The 16,820-nt window shown below is 37.5% G+C and overlaps 1 pseudogene; it reads left to right on the top strand.

Annotated features, from left to right (window-relative positions):
- Positions 1–3,620: 3,620 nt before the first annotated feature.
- Positions 3,621–11,854, top strand: LOC132065253 (U-box domain-containing protein 35-like; annotated as a pseudogene).
- Positions 11,855–16,820: the final 4,966 nt, after the last annotated feature.

Consider the following 16,820-nt stretch of genomic DNA (forward strand, 5'->3'; position numbering starts at 1 on the left):
TATGTGTGTGTGTATATATATATATATATATATATATATATATATATAATGCATGCCTTCACCCTGCTCGCAGCCCCTCCGGGCATACTAGCATAATGGCCCCTTCGGGCATCATAATCATCATATACCATCTGATCGGGTGGTTTGCATATATAATGCCTTAGCCCTTTTCCCCTTCCCCATGAAATGATGTCGTGCATGTATGTAAATATGCAAATGCATGAAAATCTTTGAAAACTATCAAAAGACTCCCTTCAGAGCAACTTTTAGTTCAAAACGGGAACTTCTTCCTTTTTTCTTAAAAATGGGAACTTCTTCCGCCTTTTCGTTTGTCTCCTTCGAGACTCAAAAATCAAATATGAAATGCATATGAATAAGGAAACCTTATGAATGTCCCCTTCGGGATTTAGACATCATTATCAAAATGTACAACTTATGGATGCCTCTTCGGGACTTAAGAGGTTAAGGATACGAATATCCCCACACTGTCTAGGAATAGAGTCTTTGGAATTAGTTTATTTGCTGGGTTCATTCAGATGATAAGGATCTTCATCACTACCATAATCATCACCACTATCATGTCTCACTTTGAATGATCCATAACATAAGCTGAGACCACATATCCTGAATATAATCAAGAATTATGTAGCATGCTCGAAATAGCATAAGGTATGTTATATAACACACTTCGAGGCCATATGTGATATAGCACGCTCAGACATAAGCTGAGGCCATATGTCATATAACACGCTCAGACATAAGCTGAGGCCATATGTTATATAGCACGCTCAGACATAAGCTGAGGCCATATGTTATAAATATAATCTAGACTTATCCAGCACGCTCAGTCACGTCATGAAATCATCTAGAATCTTAGACTTGGAAATCTCTAGGATTAGAGTCATCATAAGAATCTTCAGAAATTATAGACTTCTGGCATTTCTAGGAGTAAAAATATTATGGATGTCATATATGGAATCAAAACATAGGAATTATGCCTTTGAAAGAAAGGTTTAACCTTAACATACCCGGAAGCTCGCTTCTCGACTTTCCAACCTACCTCCTGTGTTGAAATCTACATATAAAACCATTCATTCTATTGTTAGGCTCGTTGTTATATACTTATCCTAAGCCTCCAAATAAATCTTTCTAGAATCGCGAAATTTCGTAAAGATCTCCCTTGTTTATATGCCTAGCCCAAAATTTCAACTCAGCAACCAACAACAACAACAATACCAACATCAACAACAATATTATCAACACCAAAATATTCCATAAACGTCTCACACGATGTTTTATCCAATTTCTCGACCCATAAATCCCTTATACGCTCATTTAGTAACTTTTCCTCCGTAGATAAGCTTAAATCAATACTAATAAGGAAAAATTCATACCTTTCACCCGCTAGAATTGCAATATCTTCGATTATCACCTTGAATCCAAGCCAAGTTTCACCGCAATTCGATTTTATAATCTCAGCTATGTGTTGTCCAGACTTAAATTCGGGGATTTCACGTAATTTGCGTTAAAATCTAGTGGACGGAAGTTGGGAGAATTTTCTAAAAGTTTGGGAAATATTTGGAGAATTCTTGGCTGAAAAATGACGTTTAGGCTCAGATTTGATCCTTAAATAGTGGGTCAAATTCGGGTCGGGGGGGGGGGGGGGGGGCGATCTTTAGCAAGCTCGCATCTGGTAGCAAGTCGGTACCGTCATCGTAGGAACGTTTCTGCTCTTTCAGCCTAACTTGTAACGTCCATAATTCTCCACTTCGATACCGTATCGACGAGCGGTTTGTTGCGTTGAAAACTAGACACGACGAACTTTATTTTAGGCTTTTATTTTGCTTCAAAACTCCTCATCTACTAAAAGATATTCTTTCTCCAAGTTTGACCAAAATTGCCCCTCATATTTTCTTCCAAGTTCCAACAAATTTAATTTCCTTAATTCACTTGCCCTTCAATCCTTCCATAGCTTACTATATGAACTTAAACCCTTATAACCATAAGATAGGCACATATCACTCTAGTGTTCACAATTAAGCAGTTAACACCTACGGAACTCAACGTCCAAACTGCGAGGTGTAACATCTCCTTCCCGGTTACGACTTACAAGATCATAATTCATCCCTTACTTAACAATACACTTAATAATGCTTCGTTCCTCACAATCCAAAATTGTTTTACCTAGCCATAGCTTGACATACTTATGTTCAAATTTAACAAGTGCTTCTCCGAAAGTACGGGGTGTAACAGAAAGGATGGAAGAAGATAATAATATTATCAGATTCATCAGAGATGACTCAAATGCTTAATAGATGACGTAGCTTTTATATATGTAAGTAGACGCTATGATACTTGTAGCCATAGATTAGCTAAATTAGCTTTATCAGAATTTCATGAAGTCTCTTAGTTTAGGAACTTCCCATGTTGGCTGTCAATGAGGTTGCTTACTGCTTTCTATAACTGAATTCTCTATGATTAATGGATAGCAGTTATGAGGAAAGAAACTTCCCTTAATTTGGGGAATTTATAAATACTATTCAGTACTTATTACTTTCGTTTTTTATGTTGTTTTTTCATTTTGCCATTTAATGTTATTCTTTTAATCTTAAATTAAGGAATTTTCTTAAGACAATTATATTTTAACTTATGACATATATCAAATATATATTACACAATATAATCATGTACAATAATATATTTACCTACATATATACATCCACAAAATGTGATATAATAATGAAAAAAGTAATTTCACCTAAATTTAAATATTTAGTGAAGTTTAATATTTCTAAATAATGAAAATTAGAGGAAAATATATTTGAATTTTCTTTTTGGGAAATATTTCGATGTAAAAGAAATTTTTTTAGCGTAATGTTGTTATGGTACTTTATATTTTCATAAGATTACATCATGGTTTGAACTTTTGATTTCATTTTTAAATAAAAGTTTTCTAAAATATATCTAAGATGAGATTATAAACTTAAATTTTTAATTATCCGGGTTTAGTAAATTTGAAGATATCTTTAGCTGTTGCAAAAAATTACTTTTTAAATTATTTGAATGTTCAAGAATTGTTTTTTTAAATATTTTGTAACTATTAGTGGGCGTTTGACCATAAAAGTTATTCACTTTTTTCCGGAATTTTTTTTCACTTTTTTTACTTTTAGCGTTTGGCCATAAAAATTATTCATTTTTTTCCGGAGTTGTATTCCGGAATACTGAAAATAAGAAAAACTTATTTTTCAAAAAATTTCAACTTTTTTCACTTTTTTATATTACATTTCACCAAAAATTATAATTTCAAAAACTATGGCAAAACACAACTCCAACTCCAACTTCAAAAATTTCAAAAAAAGTAAAAAAAAATTGATATTTATGGCCAAACGGGCCCTTAGATGAAGTTTTTGGCAACAGCGCGAGGCACTGGCCGGTTTACAAGTTTGGTAATAATAACTTAGGAGCGAGAAAAACAAAATTGTGACACTGCTACATGAGATAGGCAACATTTGGAAACTTGACACAGCTTTTCCGGAAGGATACATCAATTTTATTTTTCCTAAATTAATTTAATATTAAAAAAATGGGATAAAGGCAAAAACTGGCCCATACAATGAGACACACACAGTGGAGACATTTTCGATTCTTCCCATGTTGAGCAAACAATCCGCAGGTTGTTACAGCATTTTTCTTGTACGGTTCTCAACACGCTTATCCAAACAATCACTTTGAAGAAAATTAACTTGGAAAAAATCCCATGTAGGGAAAGAGAAGTGTTAGCAAAGGAACAAAGAGGGAACTTTGACATATGTGATGCATGTTTTGTAAGTTAAGACTATTCAAAAGGGAAAAAATGTGGCTCCCAAGTAATAAGGGAAGCCCTGCAAACAAAAAGGGCAATAATGGGAATGGTGTAGTTGCACTTGCTATTGACAAAGATAAAGGAAGCCAATATGCTATTAAATGGGCCACTGAGAATTTGGTTAATAGAGGCCAAACTCTTGTTCTTATTCATGTTGTCACCAAGCCTACCTCTTCTTCCTGTATGCATCTCCCTCTCTATATATGTAAATATTATATGTGTGCATGTGTGTGTGTTGGTAGGTTTCCCTTAAAACCAATTCTTCTTTTGTCATTTGTGGGTGCGTGTAGATGTTTGAAATGAGTCAGGAGGTGAATAAATTAATGATTTTGAGAAAGTCCATCAGTGGGAAAAGGGAATTGAGATTTGGGTTTCTTTTTAGTAATTTAGGGGTCGTTTGGTAGCTGTTCAGCTAAGTTATTTATGTATTAAATCCTGCATAAGTAATACCATGTTTGTTAGCATTTTTTTGCTATGTATAAGCTTCAACACATCTAATTAGGTGTTTGGTTTGCAATTTAGAAAACCGCATAACTAAGATATGTATAAGTTAGGAGGGAATCTATGTATTATTTTATGCAGGATAGAAGAGTGGAATAACTAATACATGAATAACTAAATTCTACATAACTAATCACTGCAAAAAATAATATACATAAGTTCCCTCGTAACTAATCTCTGCATTACTAATACCTGCATAATTCTAACCAGCTACCAAATGACCCCTTAGGTTATACTCCCTCGCTTCAATGTATGTAAACTTATTTCCTTATTAGTCCGTGCCAATAAGAATGACCTTTTTTGTATATTTAAAAATAATTTACCTTTATGCAATGATTTATAGCCACACAAATATATATGACTCATTTAACACCACAAGTTTAAAAGTCTTCTCTTCTTTCTTAAACTCTGCGCTCAGTCAAATAGGTTTACATAAATTGAGACGGAGGGAGTACATTTTATTGTGGGGCATATAGGTGCTTAGCTGCCAAGATCAAGAAATATGTGATGATCGTAAGTTGTGTAGACTGTAGATCTTTTTTTCCCATCCATCGTTGCCTTTAATGGTCCTAGGTGGCTGGCCTTGTTTGAGTATTTCATTGGACATGTAATCTACAAAATAGTGATATTGCTGCATTTGCTTATGTAATTTCACCAATTAGAGCTACTGGTTAACTTTTAGGTTGAGCTAGAAATAATCTCTGCTTTTGTATTTGATTTTAAGTTTTTCCCGTTTGGTTTACTTGAAAGAGTTGGTACATCATTAGTATACAGCTTGGATTCCTAATGATGTAAAGAGATGTTAGCTAACAAACGTCAAATTTGTTAATATGCAGATGGAAACTGTGGTGGTGTTCACGTTGTAGATGGAAATTTATCTGCACATGGGCAAAATCTTGAGAAACAAACCAAAGAATTGTTTATTACTTTCCATTGCTTTTGTACACGTAAAGATGTAAGCATTTTCAATATCCATGAGAATCCCTAGCATTTAATATGGAATAAGTAAATGAGAATACTAATGCATTTGCTACTCCAACACATGATTCAAGATCTTCTCTTCTGTTTTTGTTTTGCTTTGAACAGATTCATTGCTTGGACGTTATACTTGAAGACTCAGATGTAGCAAAAGCACTGACAGAATATGTGTCTAGTGCTGCGATCCAGAACTTGGTTCTTGGAGCATCTAGGCATGGCTTTATCAGGTCAGATCTTCTAGATTGAGCACAATAACCAAGTGGCAAATGGAAAAATAATGCATTCCCCTCCCCTTCTCATCATGAGAGAAGAAATGGTTCAACTTAGTAAAATTTGAGTAGACTAGCTTACTATAAAGTAATACCAAGAAGGGATGTGGTATGATAGTTATAGAATAACTAAGGTGTTTCAATGCCTGCAAATCGATTTAAGCATCCGTGATCCAACATTATGTTGAGATCCTCTGAAAAAAGTAATTAAGTTGACATGTCCATGATTGGTCATATTCGTAATGTGATCATCCACAAACCGTCAATCAGTAAATTTGATAACTAAGAGCACTTAAGTTCCATTTGCATATCTATAGCAATGTCTAACATATCAAAGTAAACAAGAAGACATTGTATTTGATAATCGTTCAGTCTTTGTCATTAAAAACATTAAAAGCTGAAACTTTTCCTAGCGGGTCTTATATAAACACTAACCCAAGTATATATGGCACAGACGGTTGAAGGTTACAGATATACCCAGCACTGTGTCAAAGGGAGCACCAGATTTCTGCACTGTTTACGTCATCTCAAAGTCAAAGATCTCTTCTGTGAAAAATGCTTCTCGCCCAGCCCCTATGGCATCGCCTCTTTATAAGCAAATACAGCAAATGGAAGACCAAGTTAATAGTGGTGGTTGTACCCCTACCGCACGTAGCAAGGCGATCCATGGTATGACATGTTTTTGCCACAATGACTTTTCTTAACGTCAAAATTTTTGTTTTAACTTACCTTGTCTACTACATGTGCAGCTGGATCACAACGCCGGTCATTCATAACTGATGAGAGCAAAAAAGTTGGGTAAGTTCCAAGAAAGACCTGCTATTATTCTGAATCCTTAATGGTCTTTCAGATTGTGTTTGTATTCTGAAGTCAAAACTTAAGAAGTTAGCGTGACGGCTAGAAGCATACAACAACAACAACAATAACATACCCAGTGAACTCCCATAATGTGGGGTCTGGGGAGGGTAAAGTGTACGCAGACCTTACCCCCACCTTGAGAGGTAGGGAGGCTGTTTCCGAAAGACCCTCAGCTCAAGAGAAAACAAGACAAAAGAGTCAGATAAGGACAAGCATATCAGAATAATGCGAAAAATAAGAAATAACAAGAGCGAAGAGCCAATAAATATAAGCCGAAATCACAGGGCAATAAACGATAGAGCAAAACTACGATCACTAGTGCGAGAGAATAAGTGAGAGAGTCTCTACTAGCCTTCCTAGCCTTCTACCCTAATCTGAGTCCTCCACAACCTCCTATCTAAGGTCATGTCCTCGGTAAGCTGAAACTGCGTCACGTCGTGTCTAATCACCTCTCCTCAATACTTTTTTGGCCTATCTCTACCTCTCCTGAGACCGTCCATAACCAACCTCTCACACCTCCGCACTGGGGCATCTGTGTCTCTCCTCTTCACATGCCTAAACCATCTCAGTCTCGCTTCTCGCATCTTGTCCTCCACCGATGCCACTCCCACCTTGTCCCGGATGTCTTCATTCCTAATCCTATCTCTCCTAGTGTGCCCACACATCCACCGCAACATTCTCATTTCCGCGACTTTCATCTTCTGCACATGAGAGTTCTTGACTGGCCAACATTCTGTCCCGTACAACAAAGTCGGTCTGACCACCACTTTGTAGAACTTGCCCTTAAGTTTTGGTGACATTTTCTTGTCACACAGCACTCCAGAAGCGAGTTTCCATTTCATCCACCCTGCACCAATACGATGAGTGATATCATCGTCGGTATCCCCATTTCCTTGTATAATAAACCCAAGGTACTTGAAACTTTCTTTCTTTTGGACGACCTGGGTACCAAGCCTCACTTTCACGTCAGCCTCATTTGGTACGCCACTGAACCTGCACTCCATGTACTCCGTCTTGGTCCTACTCATCTTAAATCCTTTGGACTCCAGCGTCTGCCTCCAACCCTCTAGCTTAGCGTTAACTCCGCTACGAGTCTCGTCAATCAAGACTATGTCATCCGCGAACAACATACACCATGGCACCTCACCTTGAATTTGTCACGTCAATCCATCGATTACCAAGGAAAATAGAAACGGGCTAAGAGCTGATCCCTGATGCAAAGACTCCTAGAAGCATCTCCTCAAAAATTTGACTGAATGAATCATCTGAACTCAACAATTAGCGGAAAGCAAAGGGCCTGTATTATTTCACCTGGCTTCAATTGATTTTTCTGAACTACTCAGTTTCACTAATCAATTTAGTGTTTGGGTATCAAAAAGAATCAATTTTTAGAGCTTTTACTTCGATAAAATTGACGATTTCAATTAATCTTGTTAGAATTAGTTTCTTGTATAATTAGATAATCTAAATCAAACAGATGACGTATTTTAGTGGATCCGCTTCTATTTTATCCTCTTTCTTATGTTTCTGGTTAATGATTAATGTGAAGTAACTCTACCTCCCCACTCCTTTTGCTCCAAAAGAAAAAGATGTCCAGCTTAATAACTGAAATTTGCATAATATCAAAGAAAAATCTGGTAGAAATTGTACGTAGATCACCCTATGGTTTTGATGATATGTATACACGCTAAACGCAGCAAGTTTTGGAAGCAGGTCACCATTTGATAGACGAAGAGTCCTCCCTTCCAGGATTTTTTCTGACCTTTCTGAAGCAGATACTGACTTATCATTCGTTAGCTCTGGTAGGCCAAGCACTGATCATACGTCTTCCATGCTGTATGATGGCCTGGATACTGGCCGTATGTCACAAATATCATCAAGTTCAGATAGTAGCTTTGGGTCAGAGCGCTTGGGAGCTAGGGGGAGTGAGCTCAGTTCTTTCAATGACTTCTCACAATCCTCCTTTGAAACTGTAAGTTTACCTCTTTGTATGGAAACAGGTAGACAAGTAACTTCTTCAGGAAACACTTAAACCTTTACGATAAATCTATCCTTAATGCGATATACAATATATTGTGGTTTACAGCTCAATTACCCTTTTTGATTAGTCTTGATTCACGTCATGAGTCTGTATAGGGAGGACTGAAAGCAACAAAGCTAGGAGAATAGTAAGTTGAGCCTAGGAAGCGTGATGCATAGCCACCTATTTCTTTACTGATGTTCAATTATGTAGGAGCTCATACAGAAGCATGGTGCATTTTAACAAACTAGTTTTTGGCTATACACTCTAATACTAGTACTAAGGGGTAAAATGGTTATTTATGGCACTGATAAAAGTAGGAATTCTACAATTTCAGTAGAGAAGACCTTATACTCTTAACATCTAGTACTGAATAAAAGAAATGATTTAGAATATGCTAGTTGATTCAAATGGCAAAAGCTGCATACTAGTCTTCAGGTTAAAACTTTTAAGGGATTTCCATTTTTATATTTTGATGTTTTTATTGTTAATGTCACTGTTAAGTAGTGTGTCACCAGTATTAACATCAGTGTTGAAAATTGAAAGGATGATGGAGAGGGTGAAATGAGAAGGCTAAAGATGGAGCTTCAGAGGACAATGGACTTGTACAGTACAGCATGCAAGGAAGCGCTGACAGCGAAACAGAAGGTTATATTGATATCTTGTCATACTTTTAGAAGGGATACGACAGGATAATTTTTTTATATGCCACATGTATGTGTAGTCAGTGGAGCTCAATCTTTGGAGGGTGGAAGAAGAAAAGAGATTGGAGGAGGCTCGTCTTGCAGAGGAAGCTGCAAAGGTAGCAGCAGAGAAGGAGAGAGATAAATGTAGGGTTGCCATGGAAACGAGCCGGAAGCAGCTCAGAGACTTGCCGAATTAGAATCAAAAAGAAGGGTAGATGCTGAAATGCAAGCCCATAAAGAAGCAGAGGAGAAGGAGAAAGCATTGATGAACATAGGACAAGGTGATTTCAGATATAGGAGGTACAGCATTGAAGAAATTGAAGAGGCAACACAATATTTCTCCGATTCCCTCAAGATTGGAGAAGGGGGATATGGTCCTGTCTACAAATGTTATCTTGATCACACACCAGTAGCAGTTAAGGTCTTACGTCCAGACGCAGCACAAGGAAGATCTCAATTTCAGCAAGAGGTACGGCCCTGTAATAATGTTTGGTTTCTATACTCCTACACCTAATACTTCATGGATGTTTATGAAGCTAAAAGTGCGCTTTTATATATATCTTCTGGGAGCCTAAGAAATGACAGTGTTGACTATTTTAAGTTATTTTCTCTGTAAATCTAACACAGGTTGAAGTCCTGAGTCGTATGAGGCATCCTAATATGGTACTACTTCTTGGAGCTTGCCCAGAATATGGGTGTTTGGTATATGAGTACATGGCAAAGGGAAGCCTAGAGGAACGCCTCATGCGACGTGGTGATAAACCTGCACTGTCATGGCAGCTTAGATTTCGTATTGCAGCGGAGATCGCCACTGGCTTGCTCTTTCTGCACCAGACCAAGCCAGAACCTCTGGTGCACCGTGACCTCAAACCTGGCAACATTCTTCTTGACCATAACTTTGTAACCAAGATTAGTGATGTTGGACTATCAAGGCTTATCCCTCCTTCTACTGCTGAAGAGGTAACACAATACAGGATGACATCTGCAGCCGGCACGTTCTGCTACATTGATCCAGAGTATCAACAAACAGGCATGCTTGGGGTTAAATCTGACGTTTATTCCTTAGGAATTCTTCTTCTACAATTAATAACAGCCAAGCCACCAATGGGCATAACTCATTATGTGTCTCGATCCATTGAGAGGGGAGAGCTTAAAGAGGCCCTAGATCCTTCTGTTCCTGATTGGCCAATCGAAGAGACCTTCAATTTTGCAAAGCTAGCAATCCAATGTGCAGAACTGAGACGCAAGGACAGGCCAGACCTGGGCAAAGTCGTCTTGCCCGAGCTTAATCGTTTGAAAGCATTGGCAGAAGAAAATATGGGTCACTTGGTGGTGGGTGGGAGTGCTTGCCCCTCCCCCAGCCACAGCCAAGCATCTATATCACAGGCAAGTTGGTCATTCTGTAAGAATAATTCTTCTATATCTCAGTTTTAAGCTCCTTCCATTTTAATTTGTTTGTCTTACTTCCCTTTTTAGTCCGTTACAAAAAAAAATGCCTCTTTCCTTTTTGGAAACTCTTTAATTCCAACTTTCAACGTAGCATGTTTAGGACCACAAGATTAAATGACATTTTGGTACATTCTACGCATCTTTAGATTAAGACCACATGATTCAAAAGTCTTCTTTACTTTCTTAAACTCCGTGCCAAGTCAAAACCAGGCAAACAAATTGAAATGGGGAGAGTAATTTATTCTACTGAACCTAATCCGTAGCTAGTATTTGCTTGGTTGTTGAGATAGGAATATTTGACTTCGCAACCATGTTATTGTTAAAACTTGTTTGAGAATGAACTCCATCTAGTAGCATGTAACATATGCTGCGGACCTAACATTCATTAAGGATAGTTCCTAGTCCTATATCATGCTAACGATTTGTGAAAAAGCATGGAAGTTTTGACATAATACGAGCATGGTCAGCAGGAAATGTCAAGTGACCCTCAAGGGCATTCCGGATTTAGCTCAAAAAGTGCTTCAACTCCATCTTCTTCACGAGAAAAACAATCAGGTACTTCAATGCTGTATTTTATTGGTACAAGGAAAATCAAAGTACGTGAGGTTTCCTTTCTTGCATCTTTTTTTCCGTGAAGTGTGACAAAAGCAGTTAAAATATTCACAAGACAGACTTTCCTTCAAATTTAAAAAGATCACAGAAATTTTGAAAGAAATTGACTTCTTATTTCAGGTGTCTTTTTCCTTGCATTACAGCATGCAAGAAATTTTTTCTTTTTTCTTTTTCCTTACTCAAATTTCTTGTATCTTTCTCTATCTTTTGGAAGTGGAGCTGACCCCTCTTTATTGTGCAGGATCAGGGGACGAATAATTTTAGTCAGTTAGTACATAAATAATTTAGAGTACCATTTTACCGTTTGTTATTCTTCTGTTGTATATAGAAGGATCGAAAGCTCGGGCTTGGATGCCATCGAAGCTTATCACTGCTTACCGTGACTTTGTTGTATGTCATGTTCAATTTTTGTCAGATTCCACAGGCAGAGTGTTGTAAAACTCAATTGATTTGAAATTGAGACGTAGTTGATTGGGCAGACTATCAAATAATATTTGCATTACAACTTGTAAATAGCCATTAACCTTATGGTAGTGCCAGCACTTCATTTCCAAGTGAACAGTGAGCCCTAGACTTCTAAATAACAGTTCTAGTGGATGTTCACTTAATTGAGTTCTTGAATAATCTGAATTGTCAACAAGAATTGCTTGATAATAATATATTGGAATAATTGTCTTGTAAATCCAAGTTTTCCACTCCTCGACCCTGGTGGAAAAAAAAACTGTCCCTTGATACGAAAGAGACATTTTTTTCTCTAGTTTCTTCTTAGATTTTCTTTTTTTCTTTTTGCATGTGGAGTTGACAAGATCTATGAATTTAGCGCCAAATACATTTACAATCCCTGTGGTTTGACAAAGGGAGGTTAGTGTTAAGGTACCTAACATAAGGGAGGTCTTTGAAATCTTCCCTGATTATTATTTAGTAGTGTGGGACGTGTGAACAATATCTGGTATTTTCTCACTTGTGGCCTGCACTCTCTTTCTTCCTCTGTACTCTTTTTCCGTCTTTCTTCTTTCTCTTCATTCCATGATTTCCTTCTCTTTTCTCTAAATTTAGTCCTCCCTAGTTTCGGCATTCTTCTGTTCTTCATTTAGATGAAATCAAGTCAAGAGATATGAATTGGAGTTTGTTACTATTGAAACTACTGCCTCAAAAGCTGGAGATTAATTGCACTTCCTGTTGTAATTCAAAATATAGCTCAAAACTAGGATTAAGTTCAAATAAATAAGCTGCAATATTGTGCGAAATTTGATTTTTCTGTTGCAGATTTTTTAGGCTATAACTGTTGGAGATAATATTCAACTTATTTTACTCTTTTGCTTTAGGTTTTTGAGTTATGAATTCATCTATAAGTATGACACTGATTATAAATTTATAAGTTGCGCAGCTGAACCTAATTCCTCTTTGTTTACTAAAACCTAATATCACAATCTTTCTCAAGTAATGCAAGATATAACGGTACCGTCAATCGAGGGGCCTTCAATTAACAACAATGAACACGTAGTTGAAGAAGAAGAAGAAGAAGAAAAGAAGAGGTCGATTATAATTAAGCACAATCACGAATTTATCCAACAAATGGTTCCATCAAAAGCCTAGAAAAGAAATCTAGCTACTCATAATATTGTTTTAGAACATGGCATAGAATTCCATAAGAAACAAGTAAAAGAATGGAAGAAATTGAAACTCTAAGACCAATTCTCGTCGCTTCCTCTCCTTGTGTTGCCTCCAAAAGTGGTGGGTAATCCTTCAAAAGACGTTTGTTGGGGTATATGTTAGGATATACTATTAACCATGCGGTTTAATTATTGTATTATGTTTTTTTCTTTATAGAACAATTGCTTATTTATTTATTCAATTCAATAAAGTCTTATTTTAAATAGATCATTTGTTCACATGTGTGTTCTTTACTTATATAGTAGACGATTTAGTGTATGGAGCTTTAGCTCATGCGCGGAATATTAAAGTGTCGGTTTTTATAAGTTATAATATTATGTTCACAATCAAAGATGAAACTGGACAAAATATCTTCATGATTATAGCACAAGATAAAAGTATAATTTATCTTGATTATGGAGGTGGCCTTATTCCCACTTCTTGTGCTAGTACATTTTGTATGTATTGAACGGACCAAGTAGAGATAAGTGTTTTTGTACTGAACATATAAAGCAGCCTCTCTAGCTCATTAAATGTACTTATATTCTTAATATTGATATGATTATTATGATCATTGTGAGTTGTTCATTATTTTGATTTCTCAAAAGTACGACTCAATTGTGAGTCAATGTATTCCTGATAAGTTGGATAGTGGCAGATAACATTTCTGAAATAATAATTAGTTGATAGAATTTGTATGTCAACTTTGAGATTGATGACACCCCTTCATGGATGCTTATATGTTTTCATATGAAAGTCCTTGTCACGCCCCCAATCGGGAGAGGCGTGATCGGCACTCGACGCCATAGTAGGCTTAAGCAAACCACTCTAAATCTGTAACTCTGGAGGAGTAACCCTCAACTTAGGCCGATAGGGCCTACCTGCACACACACAATACCAACAAGCCGGCTAGGCTGCAATCTGGATAGATATATGAACATTGGCTATCACACTGGCACACTGTATGTGACTCATCTACAAGCCTCTAGAGAAAGCATAATCGCATCAGCCGGGGCACTGTGGCCCGGCTCGCCCATCCAATCTGTAGTCAAAAAGGAGAGACAAAAAAGACACCGGCAACTCCGAACAAATGTGAGCGCACTAACCGACCGATAACGAGCATCTTGCTACTATGAGGTCTATCAATCCGTTTATCCGTACCGCAGAATGAATGCGCCGCCAAGAAAAAAAAGGGACGTCGGACGAATAACGTACCGAGTATATAAGACAATAGATACGTAACCGAAATATGCCTTAATCAAATACATAACCGATTTAAAATAAACAAGGATTCGAGAAACCTGAGAAGTACATCTATCTGCCTTTACTCAACTCATAAAGAACTGTACTATCGAGTCTACCCCACCACACCTGAGGCTGCCGCGAACTCACCGCCATGCGTGGCCCGCAGTGCATCTACCTTGCCTATAGATAGCCGGAGTTACCCTACCGACCGTCGTGAGGCTCGGTACATATCTACCCGTCCATAGATGGCTCGGTGCATCTTTCATCGGGTTGGAGGAGGCTCCGGTCGTTCTTTAATAACAACCCAACATGCTATCAATAATATCTATACCAAACTATCATAATTTCATTACACAATCATGAGAGCTAACATTAAAAATACTCCTGACGAGGGACCAATTTGATAATGACAATATAATTCTAAAGAAATGGAAGTGGAATTCTTTTGGAAAATAATTTCTTTTGCTAGTCGTTTATGATTTTGAACATGTCAAGTATGAACTGAGATATGTGAAGACGACAACAGGTCTCTTTATACCTTTCTCTAGGATCATTAACATAAGAAGCTGATAAGAGTCTCTCGGAAATACGACACAACACTAGGGAGACTATATGCTTTTAAGACAAGCTCTAGTCGATAATCTCGCTTTATGAAGTTCGGTACGCTCTTACTTTATAAAATCTCATTGACCATAAGGCCAGGCAAATCTGTCTCACTGACTCGTAAGCCAGGCAAAAGAAAATATATGTGTATCATGCATATGCTGAAAAATACTGATTCTGTAACATGTCTCTTCTGTCTCTCTATAAACTCAAGGACATTGTGAGGGGGTATGGACCCTCAGAAAGACTAACATAACACTTGGAAGCTATGCAACAATAGGACAAGCTCTACTTTGACAAATATTTATTCATAAGGTTCGTTACGCTCTTACTATATATGGAATCATGCCAAGAAAAGAAGGAACAGCCTTAACATACCTTGCTGCTTACTTAGCCACTTAAAGCCTACCTTCCGAGCCTACAAATCTACATCCAGTATGATTCATACAACAATCAGGCCATAGGAACACTTACACACTCAAACTTAGCTAGTGAATAAGTTAACGGAATTGGGACAACATTTCCCTTATATTATCCACTCCAACCAATTCCAAAACAGCTCCCAAATATCAATAACAACATCAACAATAACATAATCAAGATACTATATGACAAACATATACAAATCCGTCCAAGACTTCCTTCGAAAATCAGCCCATAAGCCAACAACATCAATATATTAAACTACGACTTTTATACTATGTTTTCCTTCACTTTAAACCATTAAAATCCTCCAAAAAAAACTCAATATCAAAGTCGTTCACGATACATAAAATATTCAGCCAGAGCTGAAGAACATACCTTATACTTGAAGAACTTCAACTCATACAACTTGCTTCAAGACCAAACTCATCAGAACCTCAAGTAGAATAAAGAAAAATTACTTTTCATGAATTAGTTTAGTGTAATCTTGTTGAATTCTTGATCTAAGGGGTTATAAGTGTTTAGGAGAAGTATATGGATGTTTCTAGAGCTCATAAGAAGTGGAAATGATGAAAAAAAAAAGGGATAATGGGGTATTTATACCCTTTGAAAGTCGGTTGGCACTCGATGCCATACTAGGCCGGAGCGAACCACCTAAATCTGTAACTCTGGAGGAGTAACCCCCAACTTAGGCCGATAAGTCCTACCTTCACACAGACAATACGAACAAGCCGGCGAGGCCGCAATTTATATATATATATATAAATACTAGCTATCTCACCTGAACTGGGCGCACATACCCAAAACACGTATAATCGTACAAAGCCAACAGTACCCAACCCGACATATACAATCCGGCAAGGCTATCACGTACACGCTATATATAGGACTCGTCTACAAGCCTCTAAGGAAAGTAAGTCTGCACCATGATCTGGACAGGGCCCCAGCCCGCCCATTTAATCTGTAATAAAAAAGAAGAGACACCAAAAGACCTGGAAACCCCGAACAAAAGGGAGCTCACCAATCAGCTAATATCAGATCCTGTTTACTAGGGAGGTCTATCAATCTGTCTATCTGTACCTGCAGGCATGAATGCAGCGACCCCAACAAAAAGGACGTCAGTACGAAATAATGTGTCAAGTATGTAAGGCAATAGATAATTGAAACTGAAATACAACTAAATCTGAAATACATAAATCTGCTGAAATAAACAAGGATTACAGAAACTTGAGAAGTACATCTATCTGCCTCTACTCAACTCATACGCAAACTGTACTATCGAGTCTACTCGGCCATATCTGAGGCTCGGTGCTAACTACCCGGCCATGCGTGGATCGATGTATCTCTACCCAGCCATAGATGGCCCGGTGCATCTCTACCCGGTCATAGATGGCTCAGTGTAATCTCTACCCGGCCGTCGGAGGCTCGGTGCTCTATCTACCGAGCCGTACAGGCTCTGTGCCGTTTTCTTATAGCAACCTAACATGCAATCAACAACATCAATACCAAACTTTCATAATTCTATTACACAGCCACAAGATCTAACACTGAAAGTACTCCCGACAAGGGACATTTAGATAATAGCAATATAATTCTAAAGAAATAGAAGTGGAATTCTTTTGGAAAGCAAGTTCTTTTGCTAGTTGTTTCTGATTCGAAAC

Source organism: Lycium ferocissimum, chromosome 7 (assembly GCF_029784015.1).
Source record: "Lycium ferocissimum isolate CSIRO_LF1 chromosome 7, AGI_CSIRO_Lferr_CH_V1, whole genome shotgun sequence".
In the NCBI taxonomy this organism is placed as follows: Eukaryota; Viridiplantae; Streptophyta; class Magnoliopsida; order Solanales; family Solanaceae; genus Lycium; species Lycium ferocissimum.